This window comes from Ranitomeya variabilis, chromosome 4, assembly GCF_051348905.1.
Source record: "Ranitomeya variabilis isolate aRanVar5 chromosome 4, aRanVar5.hap1, whole genome shotgun sequence".
In the NCBI taxonomy this organism is placed as follows: Eukaryota; Metazoa; Chordata; class Amphibia; order Anura; family Dendrobatidae; genus Ranitomeya; species Ranitomeya variabilis.
In genome coordinates this window covers 600,669,065-600,692,599 of record NC_135235.1, presented here as the reverse complement: position 1 = coordinate 600,692,599, position 23,535 = coordinate 600,669,065, and positions in this window count along the sequence as shown.

Here is a 23,535-nt window from a genome sequence, read left to right as displayed (position 1 = left end):
CACCCCCAACATTGCCTTCTCCATCACTACACACACACATCTTTCAAGTCGCTCCCTCACAGCAGCTTCCACTCCCACGGAGCTGAATGATGTCATCCAGCCGTGCCGCGCCACTGACTGCACCATGACAGCTGCAGCTCCGGTACGCCACTGATAAAGACCTCTCCGTGTCTCCTGTGCCAGTCAGTGTCAGAGCGAGGAGCAATATCTGCTCTGATCTGACACAGCTAGCGTTCGCTCCGTACACCTCGTACACACGTGACTTCGCTTAATACACACACACGACTCTGCTCCGTACACCTTGCACACATGGTCCGCTTCGTACACCTCGTACACACGTGGCTCCGCTTCGTACACCTCGTACACACGCAGCTGCACTCTGTACACCTCATACACACGCGGCTGCGGTCCGTACACCTCGTCCACACACGGCTGCTTTGTACACGCGACTCCGCTCCGTACACCTCGTACACATGCAAAAAACAGAGAACAAACAACCGAACTGATGCCCATATAATCAATAAATAGAGTTTATTAAGGAAAGGTAATACTACATAAATTGGTAGGGGGGAAAAAGAAACCAAAAAATGGGGCACACAAAGGAGACACAGCAGCATACAAAACACAGTCCAAAAATATTACGGTACTAACATGATATAAATAAATAAATAAATATATATATATCATTGAATATCGGACTGATAAATGTTAATATTACTCTGTTTATACCAGCATAGAGTGCCAAAAAAATATATATGTGGCCAAAGTGCAAAAATGAGTGCAAATATAAAGTGCACAAGTGCAAAAAATCGGCTGCTGGAATAACTAATTAAAGCAGGTAACTGCTGTTAGGTATGGTGGGCACTGACACAGGTATGGTTAATAGTACTATCAATAAATGGTTAAATATTGTAAGTATAATGAAAGGAAAGTGCCCAGAGCAGGATTTACCTGAATTGCTGCTGTCTCCTGGATGTGCCAGTCCCCAACGCACGTTTCGGCGTGAGCCTTCGTCAGGGGGTGACCTGACTGTGTTTTGTATGCTGCTGTGTCTCCTTTGTGTGCCCCATTTTTTGGTTGCTTTTTCCCCCCTACCAATTTATGTAGTATTACCTTTCCTTAATAAACTCTATTTATTGATTATATGGGCATCAGTTCGGTTGTTTGTTCTCTGTTTTTTGCATTTAATTTTCCGAGTTGTCCGTTCTCACGTCCAGCTTTTGGGGTACATGTGTTATGCACAAATATATACTGAACATTTGAGTACACGTGCAGTTCTGTGTATCCCGTGCCTTGAGTTGTTTGCTTATTCAACCTCGTACACATGTGGCTGTACTCCGTGCACCTCGTACACATGCGGCTGCACTCCGTACACCTTGTACACATGCGGCTCCGCTCCGTGCCCATGTGGCTGTGGTCTGTACACATTCGGCTCCACTCCATACACCTTGCACACGTGGCTCCGCTCCGTACACCTCGTACACACGTGGCTTCGCTCCGTACACCTCGTACACACGTGGCTGTGCTCTGTACACCTTGTACACACGTGACAGCGCTCTGTACACCTCGTACACATGCGGCTTCTCTCCGTACACCTCGTACACACGCGGCTGCGCTCCAGACACCTCGTACACACACACGAGTCCGCTCCATACACCTTGCACATGCGGCTCCACTCTGTACACCTCGTACACACATGGCTCCGCTCTGTACACCTCGTACACACATGGCTCCGCTCTGTACACCTCGTACACACACGGCTCCACTCCGTACACCTGCTAAATCCACACTGTAAATGCTCCTGACCCCACACATAAACTTACCCTCATCCAGCACCATGAAAAACAGAGTCCTGCATGCATACACGGAAGCCCCGATCATGTGACCCCTGACTCCTCCCCTCCTGTGAACTCATCACAGGTCCTGTGCACACAGAGCAGCCATATATGTGGTGTGCTGGTCTGCGGGTGGAGGGATGGCAGACCTCCCAACTGTCCCGGACCCAGCGGGGCAGTCCCGATGAGGCTGAAATTGCAGTGCGGGAAAACTAATGTCCCGCCCGTGACCTCGGGGGAGACTGTCAAAATCGGGACTGCTGCGCTGGATCCGAGATGGTTGGGAGGTCTGCATACCAGAATAAGGATGGGGCCATGCATACCAGAATAAGGATGGGGCCATGCATATCAGGATGGGGTTGAGGGCCATGCATACTAGGATAGGGATGTGGGGACCATATTTACCAAGATAGTACAGAATTGACCCCATATTTTGCATCAGTTTGTTTTCTCCTAATTTCCCCCTCTAAAACCTAGGTGAGTCTTATGGTCCGATGCATCTTATAGTCCGAAAAATACGGTACCTTTGTCCTAATTTCTTACTCTTATACTTTCCCTATATTTAATACATTAACACATTATGAGTTCCGCATCACTAGTATTTAAAACATTCTATGACATTTTTCTTATTATATCATTCACATTGCCCAAAAGTTGTTCACATTAGTGCCTGTAATATTCTATGCACTTAAAAAACTCTTTTAATGCACAAAAGCACACCTGTTTTCTTAGAGGAAAAAGAGCATGATTGTCCTTGACACACTCTTACAGGCAGAGTGATTTCAGGCTAAGGAGTTGTCAATCAGGAGGCGATATTGGGCAGGGAATAGAGCAGGATTGACAGAGGCTTCAGATCTACCATAGTTCTTCACCGATATTTACATATCAATGCAAATGCTGATTTCTCTGTAACGGAGGAATGGACTGGCCATGAAAAGGTATTACTTGACATGTCTTTGAAAGCGCAACATGCACGTATAAAAAAGTTTGGAGTGTGAAATCCTGCTGACAGATTCTCTTTAAATAGATCTCTTAGGCTACTTTCACACTAGCGTCGTATGACGCACGTCGCAATGCGGCGTTGCGACGTACCGACGCATACTGTGCAAGCGCCGCACAACGGGGGCAGCAGATGCAGTTTTTCAACGCATCCGCTGCCCCATTGTGAGCTCCTAGGAGGAGGGGGCGGAGTTCCGGCCGCGTATGCGCGGTCTGAAATGCTGGACACGACGCACCAAAAAACGTTACATGCAACGTTTTTTTGTGCCGACGGTCCGACGCAACCGTCGCACGACAGTTGCGATGTGTGGCAATGCGTCGCAGTGCGTCGCTAATGTTAGTCTATGGAGAAAAAACGCATCCTGCAAGCAATTTTGCAGGATGCGTTTTTTCTCCAAAATGACGCATTGCAACGTGCGTCGTACGACGCTAGTGTGAAAGTAGCCTTAGACCTAATAAGGATTCTGTTTTTACTTCGAAACACATTTAAAAATGGCTGTAGAATCCTTTGTGAAAGTTTCTCTCAATATCCACCACCTATCTTGATTGAAAGCTCTTCAGTGTCTCTCCTCCCTGCTGAAATCTCACACTGCTGAGTAGAAGCTGCAGCTGTCAGTCTGGCCAGGAAGACACTGAGCTTCTTCATGAGCTATTTCATTTTAGAGCTAGATCCATAAAATGTTCATTTCTTATTTTACCATGTCATTCTAACATTGATTTTAAAAGTAAAGTCACCATCCTCTTCCGGTCTATGAGAACAATGTAATAATATATAGGGTATGTGCGCACGTGAAGTGTTTGGTGCAGAAATTTCTGCATCTCTTGGCGTACAATAGGCGCATTTTTGCCATGTTTTTGATGCATTTTTTAACATACATTTTTGGTGCAGATTTTTCCCCACTCAAAAATCTGTCTCAAAAACACTGAAAGAATCGACATGCTGCAGAATTAAATCTGCAAGTGAAAAATTACAACGTGAGCGTGAGACTTCAAGAATCATGTTCACTTTGCTGGCATCAGGAAACCTTTCAACTTTTGCGTCAGATCTGTGCAGAAAAAAGTTTGATTTTAAAAATTGGTGACAGATCCACTTTAATTTAAGGGGAAGTCTAATTACTTAGGAAATATGGCAAACTCTTTCCGCCGATGTCCGTCTCGATTCTCCTGCCCCTGCGGCTTTACACATCCGAGCTCTGGATGCTCCCATGGTTCTGTATTGCTGAAATGAAAATAGCAAGAATAACGTAATGTGAACGCTGTGGTCTGGACAGTGTCCCTTTAACACTGGAGAGATTATTAATCGTAAATTTGCCTTAATATTGGGGAAAAACTGACTCGTGCTGATTCCTTTCTTCTGTGTAATTGATGTGACTCCATCTATATTCTTAGTAACTGGGTATTATTCCAGGTTAGGGCAGAAACCCCAGCAATTCCTAATTACAGTGTGCGCTGAGATTGTGCAGACATAGGACTTAGTGCAGAGGAATGTCCTCCAGTCCCAGAGCTGGCACAGGACAGAGAGAACGTGTAGCAATGACTGATGCTCCTGGAGCAGATCCATCCAGGGTGGATGAGAACCGGCGCTGCTGCCGGGATCACAAACTATGTCTTCTACTCCAGTCGCATCCAGAGCTGCACTGAGGATTATCTTGGCGGTCACTTGGAAATGCTCACAGTTATGCATTGATGATGGACAATCCTACATAATGGAAATTATATGTATTTGGAGCGCCCCCACTGCCGCAGGGCCGAGGGGCACCCGGTACCGGGCCTCTGTGTCTCAGGTCTGGGGTTGTCACGGTGGCTAGACCCGGTCCGTGACCATGCTGAGGGGCGTCCAGCGAAGATAGAACGTAATGATGTTGGGATGTGGGGTGCGATGAATAACGAGGACACAGAGGTGCAGTCTCTTTACCTCTTTACTGAAGGCCTCGAGGTTCTCAATCCAGAGCACTGTTAACAGGGCTGTCTGAGACCGGCCGGTCCGAAGGCACATCAGGAGTCCCCTTAACAGGTGGGAATCAGCGTCTACCTCCTAGCGCCTGTGTGTTGTAGTCCTTCCCTGCTGAGCACCCCGGGATAGTCCTCACAACTGATTCTGTCTGTCTATGATGTTCGTTCTCTCCGTCCCCCAGATGATATGGTTAGGACGCACCCGTATGACGGGGTAGGCCTGGAGTTCTTCCGGGACCCTAGAGTCGCCCCTCTCCCACAACTGCCTCCGTTGTCTGCTTAGGTGATTTGGGTGAGACAGCCAACCTATAATTGGCTATCCTGCCGTGGTTTGCAGTAATGCTTAGAGTCTCTTACTTGCTCGGTGTTCCGGCCACCGACTGTTTGCGCCTCAGAAGGATGTTGCCTCGATCTTACAGCACGACTCCTTCTGGTCCTATCGCCTCTTTGCTGTATTCCCGTTTTCTCACTTTTTGTCCTTTCTTAGGAATCTGTCAGGATCCCATCCCTGACAGGTCCTCTCTCTAGCTCTTCCCTGTTACTTCTCCGCCTTCCTGTCCAACCCCCAGTTTTACCAGAGTGTGAGGAGTGGCCTACTAGATAGAGCCACTCCCCCTGGTGGCCGGAGTGTGAAGTGTAGTGTGTGTGTTACCTGGTCAGGTGAACTCCTTTAGTGCAATCAGACGTAACATCACTCCCCTTAGTGGCAGAGCGACGTTACTGCAGCGACCAGGACTCTGGGGTGCTGCACTCCCCCCCGGTTAAATCCAGTACTCCCGGACTGGGAAAAGAAGAACAGCAATACATGTTAACAGAAAACACACAAAATTTTGAAATATTATAAACAATTAAACATAACAGTGCTTCCCTTTATGGGAGATGAGGACTCTTGAACGTTGCGAAAGTTAGATCATGCACAGTTTATGACTCTCAGTTCAGTGGTTGAAACAGCGGGGACCCCGGGTAAACAAAGGGGTCCCCTTTCAGAAGTTTTTGGAACAATTCACTGTCCATTACTCCGTTGTCCATTTTAAAACCTGTAACAAAAGATATGCACACAAACATTTTCAACTAAATAGCAGCCCTCACTAATACCTCCAAGTTTTGTAGCGGAGGGGAGTTTGATTCTTGGTGCTGCGTGTAGACTTTCGCAGCGCAGGGGTTGCTATTGGCCTAACAGGGCCCGCTATGCTTGCTACCGCTGGTATAGTGCACTGTCTTCTAGCTACGCTTCTAGTGAGTCTAGGTAGCACTGGCAGGCTGGACCTCTCAGGGCTGCTGCTACCAACAGTGGGTACGGCAGATTCGCCGATAGCAGAGGGAGGATTTGCCAGTTCAACGGTTGGCATGGCATCTTCAGGCAAGGCTTGCTGAGATTGCGGGTCTGGAGGATCTGGCACCACAATTAGTTCTGGTGGGTCCGGCTGGCGGAACGTTAGAACAGGTACCACGATGGCCTGATTTATCTGAGTCCAGGACTGGGGAAAATCGCCAAGAACTGTGTGTATCATCTTCTCCTTTTCTACAGGTGGGGAGGTTCCGGGATCCATTTCCCTCTCTCTCAACTTATCAGGGCAGACTTTAAGGTGGTCCCTGGATATCGCCATCGAGGTCTCTCCTCCATCCTTGCTGATGAGACAAACCTTCGTGTTGTCGAAATCGGATGGCAGGACGGTATACGGTTCCGCTTCCCATTGGTCGTCGAGTTTGTGTAGCCTCCTCTTTCGTTTGAGTACGTGCTCACCGGGTGACAAGGGAATCGCAGGAGCATGCTGGTTGTAGTCTCTTTCTTGTTTTTGTCTAGCCTGGGCGAGACTTCTTTCCACGCATTCCTATACTTTGCGGCACCTTCGCTGCCTTTCTGCATCCCAGTCTGCATCCGGCGAGGTATCTTCGGGGACTAGGACCCCCATGTCCAGGTCAACGGGTAACTTGCTAGATCTTCCTCGCATCAGGTACGCTGGAGTGCAGTTGATGGAATTTACTGGGATATGATTGTATATGTCCACCAAGTCAGGCAACTTTGTTGGCCACAGGTTCCGCTCCTCTACGGGTAAGGTCTTCAGTCGATCACCACTTGGTTCATCTTTTCACACATCCCGTTGGTTTGGGGATGGTACGGTGTGGTTCTGATCTTCTTACACCCGTACAGATGGCAAAACTCTTGGAACACCTCTGCTTCGAATGCTGGTCCCTGATCAGTCAGTACCTTCTCCGGGTACCCATTGGGCCTACAAAAGTACTGCTGGAAGGCCTTGGCAGCCGTCCTGGCCGTTAGATCCTTGACAGGTACAACCACCAAAAATCTGGAGTAGTGATCTACGATGGTAAGAGCATAGATATAGCCTGACCGGCTAGGTGTCAGCTTCACATGATCCAGCGCAACCAGTTCGAGCGGCCTTTTGGTGATGATGGGCTGCAAGGGAGCCCGTTGGCTGTCACGGTCCTTCCTGCGTAGGCTACATGGACCGCACTCCCGACACCACTTCTCAATGGCTCCCTTCATGCCAATCCAATAGAACCTCCCCCGGAGTAGCCTCTCCAGCTTCTTCCATCCGAAGTGTCCGGCTCCATCGTGGTAGGCTCCCAGAACCATGGGCGCATCTCGCCTCGGCACCACCATCTGCCATACCAATTCATGAGTACGCGGGTCGATACTCCTCCGGCACAGCTTGCCATCATGGATAAACAGTTGGCTTCTCCCCTTCCACAGCTGTCGTGTCTCCTGTGGATCATCTGGGCTGGGATGCAACCCTGCCTGTGTAATAGAGTGCAGGGTTGCGTATGTCACCACGGAACAGACAGACCAACTGTTGAAGGGGATTTATTAACAGGGGTAAAATTCTCCTCACAGGGAGTAAACGGGGTTAATAGTCAAGTAAAACAGTAAACAGTTAAGCGGAATCAAAGGGTTAACGAGTGTTCTTGTAACTTATCAGCCCAGGGAGGTCCTGACTGGAGGGTCCTTTTCCCAATGTGGATACAGTCACCAGCAGGGCTTGGGATCCTGAAGTCTCTTCTGTGTCTCCTGGAAGGTCCGGGGTTAAGTCTCTCTGCAATCGGTTCTTCGCAAAGTGAAAGTGAAACCAGGAAATAGCACAGTCTCGTTGCTTCTGCAAGAGCCTCTATGCACCAGGCTGACAGTCTCCCTGTATTAACGCTGTCACACACACTCTGGGTAGTTACTTATCACACTCAGGGATTCTTTGCTTGTCACTGCGGTCACCAGGGCTGCACAGTCACTGTCTCTGATTCTGGAGGCTTCCAAATCTACACCCTCACATCCAGCCGTCACTCTGGTGGGTATCTCAGCCTCAGTGCCCTCACGGGGAGCACTCTGTCATGGGGAGCGCGGCGCTGCAGCCTGCTTTCTCTCTGGCACGCTGTCCCCTCTCTGGCGCGCTCTCTCTCCCGCACTTTTCTGACCACTCCCCTCTCTTTTCCCAGCAGTCAACCTGTCCCCTCTGTCCAGGGCAGAAAGTCTTCCCCCCAACAACCCAGCTGTCTGGCTAAGTGGTTCCAGGCAAGGAGCAGGGAAAGCAACCTCCTTACACCTGCGTCAGGAGCTCTTTCGCCCGACGGACCGCGGGGTCACCATCCTGGGTCTCTGCCCATCCGTGATGGGGCAGGGGATTCAGCGTGGCATCCTGTTGGTTCTTGTACCGGCTCTTCACATGATGGGAGTACTGAGCGGCTTTGGGGCGATGGAACGCAGGCAACTCTACCTCTTCAAGTGCCTCCGGGTCCTCCCCCGTTTCTGGCAAATTGGGCATCCGGGACAAGGCATCGGCGTCCGCATTCTTGCGTCCTGCCCGGTACTTGATGGTGAAGTCATAGTTGGACAGCCGGGCCATCCACCGCTGTTCCAAGGCCCCGAGTTTGGCTGTACCCAAGTGCGTCAGCGGATTATTATCCGTGAAGACGGTGAATTTCGCCGAGGCCAGGTAGTGTTTGATCCTCTCTGTCACTGCCCAGACGATGGCAAGGAACTCCAGTTTAAAGGAACTGCAGTTGTCAGGGTTCCTTTCCGTGGGGTGGAGCTTCCTGCTGGCGTAAGCGATCACCCTCTCCTTGCTTTTCTGGACCTGGGATAGCACGGCTCCCAATCCCACATTGCTGGCATCCGTGTACAGCACAAACGGTTGGTCGTATTTGGGGTAGGCCAGCACCTCTTCTCCCGTCAGTGCCGACTTCAAACAATTGAAGGATCCTTCCAGCCCCTCGTTCCAGTCAAATGGGGCGTTCTTCCCCTTGGTCTTCTTTGATTGGCCCACCAACAGGTCTTGCAAGGGCACGGCCTTCTTGGTGAAGTCCTTGATGAACCTTCGGTAATAGCCGACCAGCCCGAGGAACTGCCGGACTTCGTGGAGGTTGCTGGGCTTTGGCCAGTCTTGGATCACCGTGACCTTGTCTGGGTCTGGGGCTACTCCTTCAGCGCTCACCACATGGCCCAGGTACTGCACTTTGGGTTTCAGCAGATGACATTTGGACGGTTTCACCTTTAAGCCAAAGTTGGACAGGGCTTCAAACACCTCAGCCAGGTGCTTCAGATGGTCTTCGTAGGTCTTAGAGTAGACAATGACATCATCCAAATACAGCAGTACGATTTCAAAGTTCTTGTGCCCCAGACAGCACTCCATCATCCTCTGGAACGTCCCCGGGGCATTGCACAATCCAAAGGGCATGTAGTTGAATTCGCAGAGACCCATCGGTGTCGTGAAGGCCGTCTTCTCTTTGTCCGCCTCCGCCACGGGAACCTGCCAGTACCCACTGGTGAGATCTAAGGTAGAAAAGTAGTTAGCAGATTTTAAGGCAGCCAGAGACTCTTCTATCCTGGGCAGTAGGTATGCATTCTTATGTGTAATGCGATTCAACTGCCTGTAATCAACGCATATCCTCATTGTGCCATCTTTCTTTTTAACAAGGACTAGTGGAGCTGCCCAGGGGCTACAACTGTCTCTCACCACCCCAGCCTCCTTCATTTCTCGCAGCATGTCCTTGGCACACTGGTAATGAGCTGGGGGTACAGGGCGGTATCTCTCCTTTATGGGCCGGTGATCTCCCGTGTGGATATGATGTTGGATCCCTTTCACCTGTCCAAAATCTAAGGGGTGTTTGCTAAATACCCGCTCGTACTCGTGAACCACCCTGTAGGCCCCCTGTTTCTGATGGGATGGGGTGGAGTCAGTGCCCACATGCAATTCCCGACACCAATCTTTCGAGTGCCCTGCAGAACCGTTGTCCTCCGCCAGGTTAGACGGGGCCAAGGGTTCAGGTGTCTGTATCACACTATTATTGACAGCAAACAGTTTGGCAAGTGTGGCATACTTGGTGAGGTGGACCTCTTCCTCTCCACAATTAAGGACACGTACGGGCACCCTCCCCTAGCGGACGTCGACCACCCCCCTGGCTGTCAGGAGAGTAGGCCTATTGTCTGAATACACGGGTTCTACCAGGGCCTGGTAGTCCTTACCCCTGAGGCCTATGGCTGCCCGACACCATATTAACATCTCACTCCTGGGGGGTATCGTGATAGGGTTTGAATCACTCACAGTGACACGACCAATTTCACCACCAGTCAGCTCTACCTGCTGTCTCTGCATCAGAGCTCTGATTTCTTTTTGCAGGGCGCGTTGTTCACTGTAGCCAGCGGTTTCTGCTACCTGTTGTAACAAGACAATAACTTCTGCAAGACAATTTTCTATAACATTGGTACCGATAGTCATCATAGGATTACATTCACGGCGGTCAATATCAACGATTACAATCCCTTGGGCCTTCAATTCCACCCACCCCACCTTGATGGTGACCTCTTTATACCCCACTTGTGGCAACGGCTGACCATTACTGGCTATGATGGTGAAATCGTCATCAGGGCCACGAGTAATATCGGTGTCCTCCCAATACCGTTTATAAAGCACGTAAGGCATAGTCGTCACCTGAGAACCGGTGTCCAGCAGAGCGTTCATGGGGATACCGTCGATCACAACAGGAAGAACTGGCCGCCCTCCAACGTATTTGGCTCTCCAATGCTGCGGGCCTGATCGTCCTACTCCTGGGGGTTGGCCCTTTGCCCCAGGGGTTGCTTGTTTAAAGGACAGTACCTTGCCAGGTGGCCCACCTGGTGACAGCGGCGGCAGATGGGTCGTCCGTCCCGATGGAAGCGATCGTCGTCCCGGCCTCTGGTCGGCGGAGTCCTCCTCTGTCGCATCCAGGGGACATCTTCTGGTCTGGGGGCCAGCTGGATCTTCTCCTTGGGGGCCTCCTGTAGGGACTGCACCGTCCGGGCTAGGGCAGCAACGCTCTTGGTCAGCTCCTGCATCTGGAGGCGGAGTCCTGCAGGGGAGTCGTCCTCTAGGCTCTGGGTGTCGGCCTCGGCAGCGACTGGGGCATCCGGCGCCACCTCCTGGTGGTATGTGAGAGCGGGACGCCTGGGTGGTATTGCACGGCTGGGCTGTCGCTCCTGCAGCGCCTGGATAGCTTTATCCTTGAATTGCGCAAAAGTCAAGTCTGGATTCTGCATGGCCAAGAAGTGTAATTGGCCCCTTTGGTGACTGCACAGGAGCCCCTCAATGAACCACTCTTTCAGGAGTTTATCCTCATCTTGCATGCTGCCGGGGTCACTCTGCTTAATGGCCCGCAGTGCCTCCTGGCGATTAAGGGCATAGTCCCGTAAGCTATCCTGCGGTCTCTGTTTGCATCCATAGAAAGTCAATTTAATTTCTGTAGCAGTACGGGTATCGAAGGTGGCTTTAAGCTTTGCAAAAACCTGCTGTGCCGTTCCCTTATCCGCGGCGGGCCAGGACTTCACTTCTCTCAGAGCCGCCCCAAAGAGTTGGCCGATTATCATATGAACCTTCTGAGGCTCTGTCAGGGGATAGAACTCAAGCAGGCTGCAGATCCCTTCTTTAAAGTCAGTGAACATATGCGACTCCCCGGAGTATCGTGGGAGCCAGGCCGCTCCGGGCAGGTACGGCATAGAGAAGGGCATTATGGCCTTTGTGGTAGCGGCAGTGTCCGACTGGCTGATGGGGGCAGCGGGTTCCGCGGCAACCGGTGGTGGTATTAGGGCCGCGGCTACGTCCGCTGCGGGGACCGGAGTTGCCCGTGTCCACGGCTGCGACCGCCGCCTCCGCTCCTCCCGACTCGGACATGGCTGTCCCTTCCTCCCACTAACCTGCTGGAGGTCGGAGTTCCTCTTCCGGAGTTGGCACTTTACCGCACTTCCTCGTTCCGCGCTTCTCTTGACCGGTTCCGCCCACGAAGCTAAGGCTCCTCCCTCCGTGCGCGGCAATGGCGAATTGTGGCGGGAACTCTTGGCGGCAATTAGCAATTCACAGTCTTTGCAATAAGTCACAGTCCAAGCACAATAAATCACAGTTCCAAGGCACACATGACCTGATTCTTCAGGCTTAAGTAAATCCTGTTCATGACGCCAAATTGTACCAAGATAGTTTTGAGGGGGCACCACGGATCGTGGGATCACACTAAGACCTAAAAATATACCAGTACAACAAAAAAGAAAAGACAGACTAGGTCTATATTTTAAGGATCACCACACTTGGACTATAACTATATTTGGAAGACACAACTTTATTCAAGTAACAACAATATAAATAGCAAACCACATACAGTTTTAAAAACACTAAAAAGGCATATAGTTGCCATACAGACAAACCCACAATAAGGTTAGTAGCCCACACTGAACTCAATAAATGTAATAGTTACCATAATATCACCTAGACTGCATGGACAGCATAACCTTGCAAAAATAGCCAAATTAAATGCACAATAAGTACAAAACCTTGTGGATGAATATATATAGAAATAAGGCTATTTTTCTTTTTTGACGCCAAATTGTAGCACCCCCACTGCCGCAGGTCCGAGGGGCACCCGGTACCGGGCCTCTGTGTCTCAGGTCTGGGGTTGTCACGGTGGATAGACCCGGTCTGTGACCCTGCTGAGGGGCGTCCAGTGAAGATAGAACGTAATGATGTTGGGATGTGGGGTGCGATGAATAACGAGGACACAGAGTTGCAGTCTCTTTACCTCTTTACTGAAGGCCTCGAGGTACTCAATCCAGAGCACTGTTAACAGGGCTGTCTGAGACCGGCCGGTCCGAAGGCACATCAGGAGTCCCCTTAACAGGTGGGAATCAGCGTCTACCTCCTAGCGCCTGTGTGTTGTAGTCCTTCCCTGCTGAGCACCCCGGGATGGTCCTCACAACTGATTCTGTCTGTCTATGATGTTCGTTCTCTCCGTCCCCCAGATGATATGGTTAGGACGCACCCGTATGACGGGGTAGGCCTGGAGTTCTTCCGGGACCCTAGAGTCGCCCCTCTCCCACAGCTGCCTCCGTTGTCTGCTTAGGTGATTTGGGTGAGACAGCCAACGTATAATTGGCTGTCCTGCCGTGGTTTGCAGTAATGCTTAGAGTCTCTTACTTGCTCGGCGTTCCGGCCACCGACTGTTTGCGCCTCAGAAGGATGTTGCCTCGATCTTACAGCATGACTCCTTCTGGTCCTATCGCCTCTTTGCTGTATTCCCGTTTTCTCACTTTTTGTCCTTTCTTAGGAATCTGTCAGTATCCCATCCCTGACAGGTCCTCTCACTAGCTCTTCCCTGTTACTTCTCCCTGTCTTCCTGTCCAACCCCCAGTTTTACCAGAGTGTGAGGAGTGGCCTACTAGATAGAACCTCTCTCCCTGGTGGCCGGAGTGTGAAGTGTAGTGTGTGTGTTACCTGGTCAGGTGAACTCCTTTAGTGCAATCAGACGTAACATCACTCCCCTTAGTGGCAGAGCGACGTTACTGCAGCGACCAGGACTCTGGGGCGCTGCATATTGTCATCAGATTATAGAAAAATGTAAAGACAACGCCATTCAACAGGCTCCGTTGTCCATGTTCACACATGACGGTCATATTTTGGCTAAAAGCTGGGTGTTGCGGTGCGCCAGGACCACCGCTCCATTCATCCCCTATGGGGCTGTTGGAATAATTAACATATATAAGGAGTGAATAAAGCAGGCGTCGATAATACACTTTGCAGTCCCAGCGTAATGGGGATAAAAGTTTCCTGTTCTCGTAATTGGTGCATGACCCCCACCGATCAGCAAGATATCAACTCTCCTGTGGACAGCTGATAACTTGTTTTTAATGGGACAGCCCCTTTAAGGCTGCAGCTACATGGAAACTTTGGCCATGACACAGGTCACACGGTCATAGATCGGTCTGTGCTGCTCTGCTACATCGCGGTGTAATAAATCCTCTGCAATCAAGTGGCTAAAAATTGGAACAAGTTAGATTTTTATTTTGCTTTCTGTTTTGTTATCTCAGTACCTTGTTGGTTGAGATGTGACATCCCACCCAACCTTCTGGTATCCAAGTGCAATACCAGAGACAATCATAAACAAGAAAGGCGCTGTTCTTGTAATTTATTCAAAGGGGCTATAGAGCATAGGAAAAAAAAATCAATTTTCGGCTAGATTTACTGCATTGTCGGATAATAGCGATACTCAATACAGCACAGAATATCCTGTTCCCGACCACTGAGAAGTCATATAACCAGGGCAGTTTCTAGCCCAAAAATGACACAGGGCGAGAGTAGGAAATTTCTCCCCCCCCCCCCCCCCCCCGGCACCGAAAATAATAAACATTATTTTTGTGGGCTTGAGTAATAAATAGAGAGCAGGCTTGTATCTTCCCTTTTTTTAATAAATTATAATTTGCCTTTAACTTATATAGAACTTGGGGAAAAGGGACAAGTATGCTAATTATTAACGGTGAGAACAAAGTTGTAGGTAAATAATATCTATTAATTATTTTGGAAACAGATCCTAAAAATTGTAGGTTGCAGATTTATGAGAAACTGACTCTTCTAGATTTAGCCGCTGCAAAAGCATTAATAGCTTCCGAATAATTCAGCTTTTCTGCCAGTTCATTTTCTAATTCCAGGTCACATTTACTAATCTCTTCTAAAAGGAGATTGGCGAGACTTTCCCCAGATGTATCAGTAGCAGGACGATAGCCAATAAAATGTTCCTTTATTGCTACGTGATCATCATCTATATCAACAAATCTTAAGGTGTATGACAACTGTTCAGTGTGACCTGCATCTTGTGTGCAGTCCAACATTATTGAAAAATACTTAGATCTTTTGGCTTTTTCTAGAATACATTTCTTCACCTGAGAGGCCATCAAGCAGATAATTTCATTTTGAATTAAATTTCCACAGTAATGTGTATGGATTTCCTGGGAAGTAATTCGTTTTAAATGATCTCTCATTACTGGTTCAAATTTTCCAAGAAGCTCTATAAGCCCAAGGAAATGTCCATTATTTGGTGTAAACAATGTATTTGACGATCCTCGAAAAGCTAAATTATTGGTTGCCAGGTATACAGTTACTGCCATAACTCTTTCCAACACTTCTCGCCTGGGTGAGGATGCCACCAGACTGCCAAAGATGAGGTAAGTCAGCTGGGCCCCCTCCCGGGTTTCATGCTGTGGGGCATGCCAAATCAGCATGCCCCAAGGGTGGTTGGGGGGGGGGCAGGTGTGGGGGTCCCCATCCAAAAAAAAAGGCTAGCCCAACCCATCCCATCCCTCAGACCCCCTCACCTGTTCAGTGTGTCAGTGCCCTCTGCCCTCTGAGTCTGAGCGCGCTCAGACTGCTAAATGGGGCTGCTGGGAAGGGAAGGACTAATCCATAGGCAGGGGGTGGGCATTTTTGCTATACTGCTACCACTGTCAGACTAGACTGCAGCCTGTCCTGTCCAGCATTGAAATTGGCAACAGCCAGGCAGCCTAGTCTGACAGTGATAGTGTGTGTGCTTAGCTCTTTGATCACTGTCTCAGGGAGCGCCCGTGCTCAGCCGAGAGCGCGGCGCCCCTGCTATCAGTGTGGGAGTGGCCGAGCTGCCTCATCCTGGCTGTTCATTCTCGCTGTTCATCCAGCGCGGAGCGGAGGTGAGTCATACCTCCCAACTTTTGAAGATGGGAAAGAGGGACAAAGTTTGCGGCGCGCTTTGCGCGCCGCGGCAAATTTTAGGCCACGCCTCTGACCACACCCATTCATAATTAGTCACACCCATATCCACATCCCAACCACACCCATTTAGCACTGCCGATCACACTGTTTCATATACAATAATTATAAACAAAAAAATATGGCCACACAGTGCCCCATACTGTATAATGGCCACACATGATGCTCCATACTGTATAATGAACACACATGACGCTCCATACTGTATAATGGCCACACATGATGCTCCATACTGTATAATGAACACACATGATGCTCCATACTGTATGACCGCACATGATGCTCCATACTGTATAATGACCGCACATGATGCTCCATACTGTATAATGACCCCACATGATGCTCCATACTGTATAATGGCCGCACATGATGCTCCATACTGTATAATGAACACACATGATGCTCCATACTGTATGACCGCAAATGATGCTCCATACTGTATAATGACCGCACATGATGCTCCAGACTGTATAATGACCGCACATGATGCTCCATACTGTATAATGACCCCACATGATGCTCCATACTGTATAATGACCGCACATGATGCTCCATACTGTATAATGACCGCACATGATGCTCCATACTGTATGACCGCAAATGATGCTCCATACTGTATAATGACCGCACATGATGCTCCAGACTGTATAATGACCGCACATGATGCTCCAGACTGTATAATGACCGCACATGATGCTCCAGACTGTATAATGACCGCACATGATGCTCCAGACTGTATAATGACCGCACATGATGCTCCAGACTGTATAATGACCGCACATGATGCTCCAGACTGTATAATGACCGCACATGATGCTCCATACTGTATAATGGCCGCACATGATGCTCCATACTGTATAATGGCCACACATGATGCTCCATACTGTATAATGGCCGCACATGATGCTCCATACTGTATAATGGCCACACATGATGCTCCATACTGTATAATGACCGCACATGATGCTCCATACTGTATAATGACCGCACATGATGCTCCATACTGTACAATGACCGCACATGATGCTCCATATTGTATAATGACCGCACATGATGCTCCATACTGTATAATGACCGCACATGATGCTCCATACTGTATAATGGCCACACATAATGCTCCATACTGTATAATGACCGCACATGATGCTCCATACTGTATAATGACCGCACATGATGCTCCATATTGTATAATGACCACACATGATGCTCCATACTGTATAATGACATACAGGCACGCAGCTCACACACAGGCACGCAGCTCACACGCACGCAGCTCACAAACACATGCAGCTTTGACACAAATGCATCACACACGCAGCCATCACACACACACGCAGCCATCACACACACACACACGCAGCCATCACACACACACACACGCAGCCATCACACACACACACGCAGCCATCACACACACACACACACGCAGCCATCACACACACATGCAGCCATCACACACACACGCAGACATCACACACGCAGCCATCACACACACACACACACGCAGCCATCACACACACACGCAGCCATCACACACACGCAGCCATCACACACACACAGCCATCACACACACACAGCCATCACACACACACAGCCATCACACACACACAGCCATCACACACACACAGCCATCACACACACGCAGCCATCACACACACACAGCCATCACACACACACAGCCATCACACACACACACCCAGCCATCACACACACACACACGCAGCCATCACACACATCACACACACACAATCTCCTCTGTGATGCAGGGGCGGCTGATGTCCATGTGCAGCTCTCTGCTGAAGTCTTCAGTCTCCTGCTCACAGCTCTGCACTATCCCGGCACCTCCCCCGTCTCTCCTTCTCTGCCGGGATAGCAGCTAAGAGCAGAAGCCGGAGCTCCGTGCACACACAGCCAGAGGTAGTGAATCGCTGACCTTTCTTCTTGATTGCTGCAGGCTCTCTCCTTCAGCGTGGCAGCGCCGCACAGGGGGCGGGAGGGGGGGGGGGTGTTGCGCGGGCGGTCAGGAGGCAGCTTTTATATAAAAAAAAAAAAAAACAGGCTCTCTCTACGTCCCGGAAGTGGGCGGGGCTTCACCGGCGGCCGCAAATTCGGGATTTTAAATGCCCGAAGCGGGACAGCGGGACCCCGGTGCCAAAGCGGGACTGTCCCGCTGAAATCGGGACGGTTGGGAGGTATGGGTGAGTGGCGGCGCCGAGGTGGCCGCAACCATTATGTGCGGTGCGGGGGGGGGGGCGCGGCGACGCGAGGCGATGATCTGACCGCTCAGCTGTCAGATTTGCAGCTGAGTTCGGGCAGGGCGCGCCCGCGCTCAGCACTGAGCGCGGCATCCGCGCCCCTGACAGCCCTTAAACAGCAGCAGCAGCGGGCAGGGGACCACCGGGGCCCGAGGCCTCTCCTGCGCCCCCCGGCCCCACGGCGCCCCGTGTGGCCGCCCTGCCCGCCCTGTTGAAGAAACGGCCCTGCATATAACGTGAGGATAAAGTCTGTCCCCATTGATGTGGCCGCAATATAACAGTGCAGGTTCTTCTTAATCCTCGTGTTATACAAGTCACTTCTCTGCCAGAGACACTTACATCATACAAGTGACAGCGCTGAGTAACACTCATAAAACTCTACAAAGCTTCCCTCAGCAAGTGTGTCACCTCCTCTGCTGTCTTGTGTCCAGTTACAACTGCAGTATGTCCTGAGATCCCTGGGGGGCGCAATAGTTACATCCAGCTCAATGATGTTTGTTCTCCCTTCCTTAGACATAACCATCCATAATAAAAGAGTTAAATGGTGACTAAACTTTCTTGTTTTTTAAATTATTTTATCCAACATAAAAAGTTCTGAAACTTTGCAAATCACTTAATTATTATTATTATTAGACATTTTTATAGTGCCATTTATTCCATGGCGCTTTAAATGTGAAAAGGGGCAAATATAGACAAGTACAATAAACATGAGCAAAGAACAAGGCACACACAAGTACAGAAGGAGGGAGGACTCTGCCCGCGAAGGCTCACAGTCTGCAGGGGATGGGTGAGGATACACTAGGAGAGGCTGGTTGTGCGGCGATGCAGTAGACTGAGGATCACTGTAGGTTGTCGGAAGAGGTGGGTCTTCAGGTTCTTCAGGTGGGACTTAATTAGTGGATTTGTCTTAAAAAAATCTTAGTGGCTTCCAAATCCTTGCGTTTTCCCCAGTCTATTTTCTGCATTATTATCAGAATGTACTCATTTGGAGAACAGATGATGGCAGTGATGGTTTGGCACACCTCAGTATTTGTAAGCCAAAACCAGGAATGGGGGAAAAATACAGAAGTGGTGACGTGTTTCTGTTCTACTTTTCCTCTGATTGTTCCTCCTGGTTTTGGCTTACAAATACTGAGGTAAAATACTGACCAAATACTGAACATGTGCATGTGACCTTACTTGGATCTGCAAAAGATTGTGTAATTTCTCATTATCTGCTATATAATTGTCTAAGGGTCACATCTGTCTGTCTGTCCTTCTGTCTTTCTGTCACGGATATTCATTGGTCGCGGCCTCTGTCTGTCATGGAATCCAAGTCGCTGATTGGTCTCGGCAGCTGCCTGTCATGGCTGCCGCGACCAATCAGCGATGGCCACAGTCCGATTAGTCCCTCCCTACTCCCCTGCAGTCAGTGCCCGGCGCCCGTTCCATACTCCCCGCAGTCACCGCTCACACAGGGTTAATGCCGGCGGTAACGGACCGCGTTATGTCGCGGGTAACTCACTCCGTTACCGCCGCTATTAACCCTGTGTGACCAAGTTTTTACTATTGATGCTGCCTATGCAGCGTCATTTGTAAAAACATCTAATGGTAAAAATAATTAAAAAAAATAAAAAATCATTATATACTCACCTTTCCCGCTCCTCGCGACACTCCAGGCAGGTTCCGGTGGAAGGATGGTCTGGGAAAAGGACCTGCCATGACGTCACGGTCATGTGACCGCGACGTCATCACAGGTCCTGCGCGCCTGCGCGAGAAGGAGGCGACAGAACTACAAGGGTACCCTCGGAAGGTGAGTATATGTTTATTTTTTATTTTTTAACCTGTCACATACGTGGCTGGGCAATATACTACGTAGCTGGGCAATATACTACGTGACTGGCCAATATACTACGTGGCTGGGCAATATACTACGTGGCCCTGTGCTGTATACTACGTAACTGGGCAATAAACATGAGCAAAGAACAAGGCACACACAAGTACAGAAGGAGGGAGGACTACGTAACTGGGCAATATACTACGTCACTGGGCAATATACTACGTGGCTCTGTGCTGTATACTACGTCACTAGTATATGTTTATTTTTTATTTCTTAACCTGTCACATACTTGGCTGGGCAATATACTATGTAGCTGGGCAATATACTACGTGACTGGCCAATATACTACGTGGCTGGGCAATATACTACATGGCTCTGTGCTGTATACTATGTCGCTGTGCAATATACTACGTGGCTCTGTGCTGTATACTAAGTAACTGGGCAATATACTACGTTACTGGGCAATATACTACGTCACTGGGCAATATACTACATCACTGGGCAATATACTACGTCACTGGGCAATATACTACGTGGCTCTGTGCTGTATACTACGTCGCTGTGCAATATACTACGTGACTGGGCAATATACTACGTCACTGGGCAATATACTACGTAACTTGGCAATATACTACGTGGCTGGGCAATATACTACGTGGGCTGGGCAATATACTACGTGGCTGGGCAATATACTACGTGGGCTGGGCAATATACTACGTGGGCTGTGCAATATACTACGTGGACATGCATATTCTAGAATACCCGATACATTAGAATCGGGCCACCATCTAGTAATAGATAATCATCAATCTGCCACCCACATCCCAATATCCGGTAATGGAGGAGGAATCAATAAACATAGAACTAGATTTTGTCACAGATGCTATATAGCAGAAAACTCTCTGCCCATAGGGTTAGTGTAGCACCATGTATAGGTCAGATGTATGGCATCTTCTATTGGGGGACTTGAATGATATACTAGATGGAGACTGGCCCGGGAGCTATAGGATGTGTCAGACGGGATTAGTCCAGATTTCCATTCTTCTGCAAATTCCACCAGGGAGAAAAAAAAAAGTTCTGTTCTTCCATTGAGGGCGAGAATAAGATTTTCCAGCCACTTGAAAAATGGTGAAATTTCCATTTGCGTCTTGGAATATGATGAAAGTATAGTAAGCAAAAGTGTGAATACATTGTACATATGACGTGTGATGGAAGCGGCGGCTGTATTCTGGGAGAACAGCTACTGGTGGTGACTTAATACTCCATTACTCCTGCTAAGTGCATTTTGAGGGATAAATCTCTCCATTACCAATACAATATAATCGTAGAGACACAGAGTTGTATCTTCATCTGTAGGCCACATTCACACGTTCAGCATTTGGTCAGTATTTTACCTCAGTATTTGTAAGCCAAAACCAGGAGTGAGTGAAATATGTAGAAGTGGTGATGTGTTTTTTTAGTATACTTGAAGCATTTATTCCTGTAAAAATAATTACATGTCAGTGACTTGCCAACCCCCGTTTTTCTCAAGTCTATTTGCCTGACTTTAACTGCACTGATATCACTGATATCATAATGTACTCATTTGGAGTACAGACGATGGCAGTGATGGGTCAGCTCAGCAACTAGCTCCTCTGATGGGCCACCAGCTGACATCGGCCTGTAAGTCACTGGCAGTGCATGGTAGTGATATCTTGTAGAAAGCCTTTCACGAAGAGTTGCTAAGGGACCAACTCCACGTCATTCCTATGTTGAATAGGGCGTCATACATAATTCTAAAGGCGTATTGTGGAAGGATTCCCATATTGAATCCCATATTGAATCCCATATTGTTCTGTGTGGGGGATATTGGTTGACCAGGTCCACATGCAGAGCTCTCCATGTGAATTCTCTGCTGCCATGCTTGTCTGAACTTGGTACATTGTAGTGCTTACATGTTGTACAATGTGTATATTCTGTTTCCCTTTGTTGCTTTCTTGTGTTTTTTTCTATGACGAGGTTTGTGTGCAGTTCTCAGCTTTCCACAGATACTGCATGGCATAGCTCTGCATTGTCTTTGTGTTCTGTGGCGTCTTTCCTATGGTTCTTCCTAGATTCGCTCATCTCTAGTGTTGAACCTGAAGCTGGATAACTTCTTGCTTGGGCACCAAATTGGATATACAAAATACCCTTGTATCATCTGCTTGTGGGACTGTAGAGAAAAGCAAGATCAAGGGAAAACACAGCCTTCAAGGTAAGACCTGACTAACAAGCCATATGATCAGTGAGTAAAATCATTCTCCCACCTCTCCATATAAAGCTGGGACTAAGTGAGCGAGGATTGGACGCCTTGAATAAAGATGGCAAATGGTTCAATACATTTGTACATCATTCCCTGGACTGAATAATGAACAACTAAAGGCAGGAACCTGATTGTCCTTAAATTCATAAACTCATCAATGATTCAGGTTACAAAAGATGAGAAGATTCTGCCGACTGCTGCCGTCTCAGCTGTCAATGTCTTTGCAGAGACAAAGCAGTCAGCTTTGAAGACTTGGAGCAAAATATGGTGAAAATGTGCATGAAAATTAGCCTCATCTGTTTACCCGCCCACCACATAAAAGCTCACCCCACCAAATTAAAACACTTGAACTTAATACTTTTGGATAATTTGGTCATAGCGGCCATTTACAGCATTTAACAATACAACATTAAATCTTTACCAACAATACCAAGAAGAGAGGGGGAGTTCTTGGAACTAAGAGATCTGGCACCAACATAATTTAATTTTCCAACCAAGCATCTTACCCTCAGCAGTGAACCCTCAGCTCGAGGGCACCATACTACCACAATACATGGTAGCTTACCACACCTCACGCTCCCAGGGTCAAACCCCATCCAGAGCCAACCCAAATACCAGATCAACCCCTACTCCATTTAATACTGAAGGGAATTATCCTTATAATTCCCTCCACCACCAATTATATACCAACTTCAACTACCCCACCTCCCGCCAATTATACCACTGTGACATTTTTTTATATATAATTATCCCTCCCTAAGTATTTGTTATCCACATAAGGGAGGTGAGTGGGACTCTTCTATAGGATTCTAATCCTCAATGACCACTTTCCCGCACTTTTACCATAAATACTCCTAATCCTCCATCCATAAATAAACCCCCTATAACGCCCATGTTATTCTTTAAACTCCAAACCTCTCAGTCAATCCATGTCTTGTGAGGCCCCCTTTTAGCTCCATTCAGATCCCGCCCCCTCCTATAGCTCAAGATGTAGATTTCCAGATCTTCTTGGTGACTGTAGTCCACAGCTGTAGTAGTGAATTATATGTAGTATATAGCAGATACTTATACATCATGCAGTACCATCATGGAGGCATCTGATTGGCTTCAAATTTATTCTGCTGCAGGACAACGACCCCAAACATACAGCCAATGTCATTAAGAACTATCTCCAGCGTAAAGAAGAACAAGGAGTCCTGGACGTGATGACATCGCCACCACAGAGCCCTGATCTCATCATCATCCAGTCTGCCTGGGGTTACATAAAGAATTTTCACAATTGACATCCACAGAAGATCTGTGGTTAGTTCTCCAAGATGTTTGGAAAAATTTCCTTGCCGAGTTCCTTCAA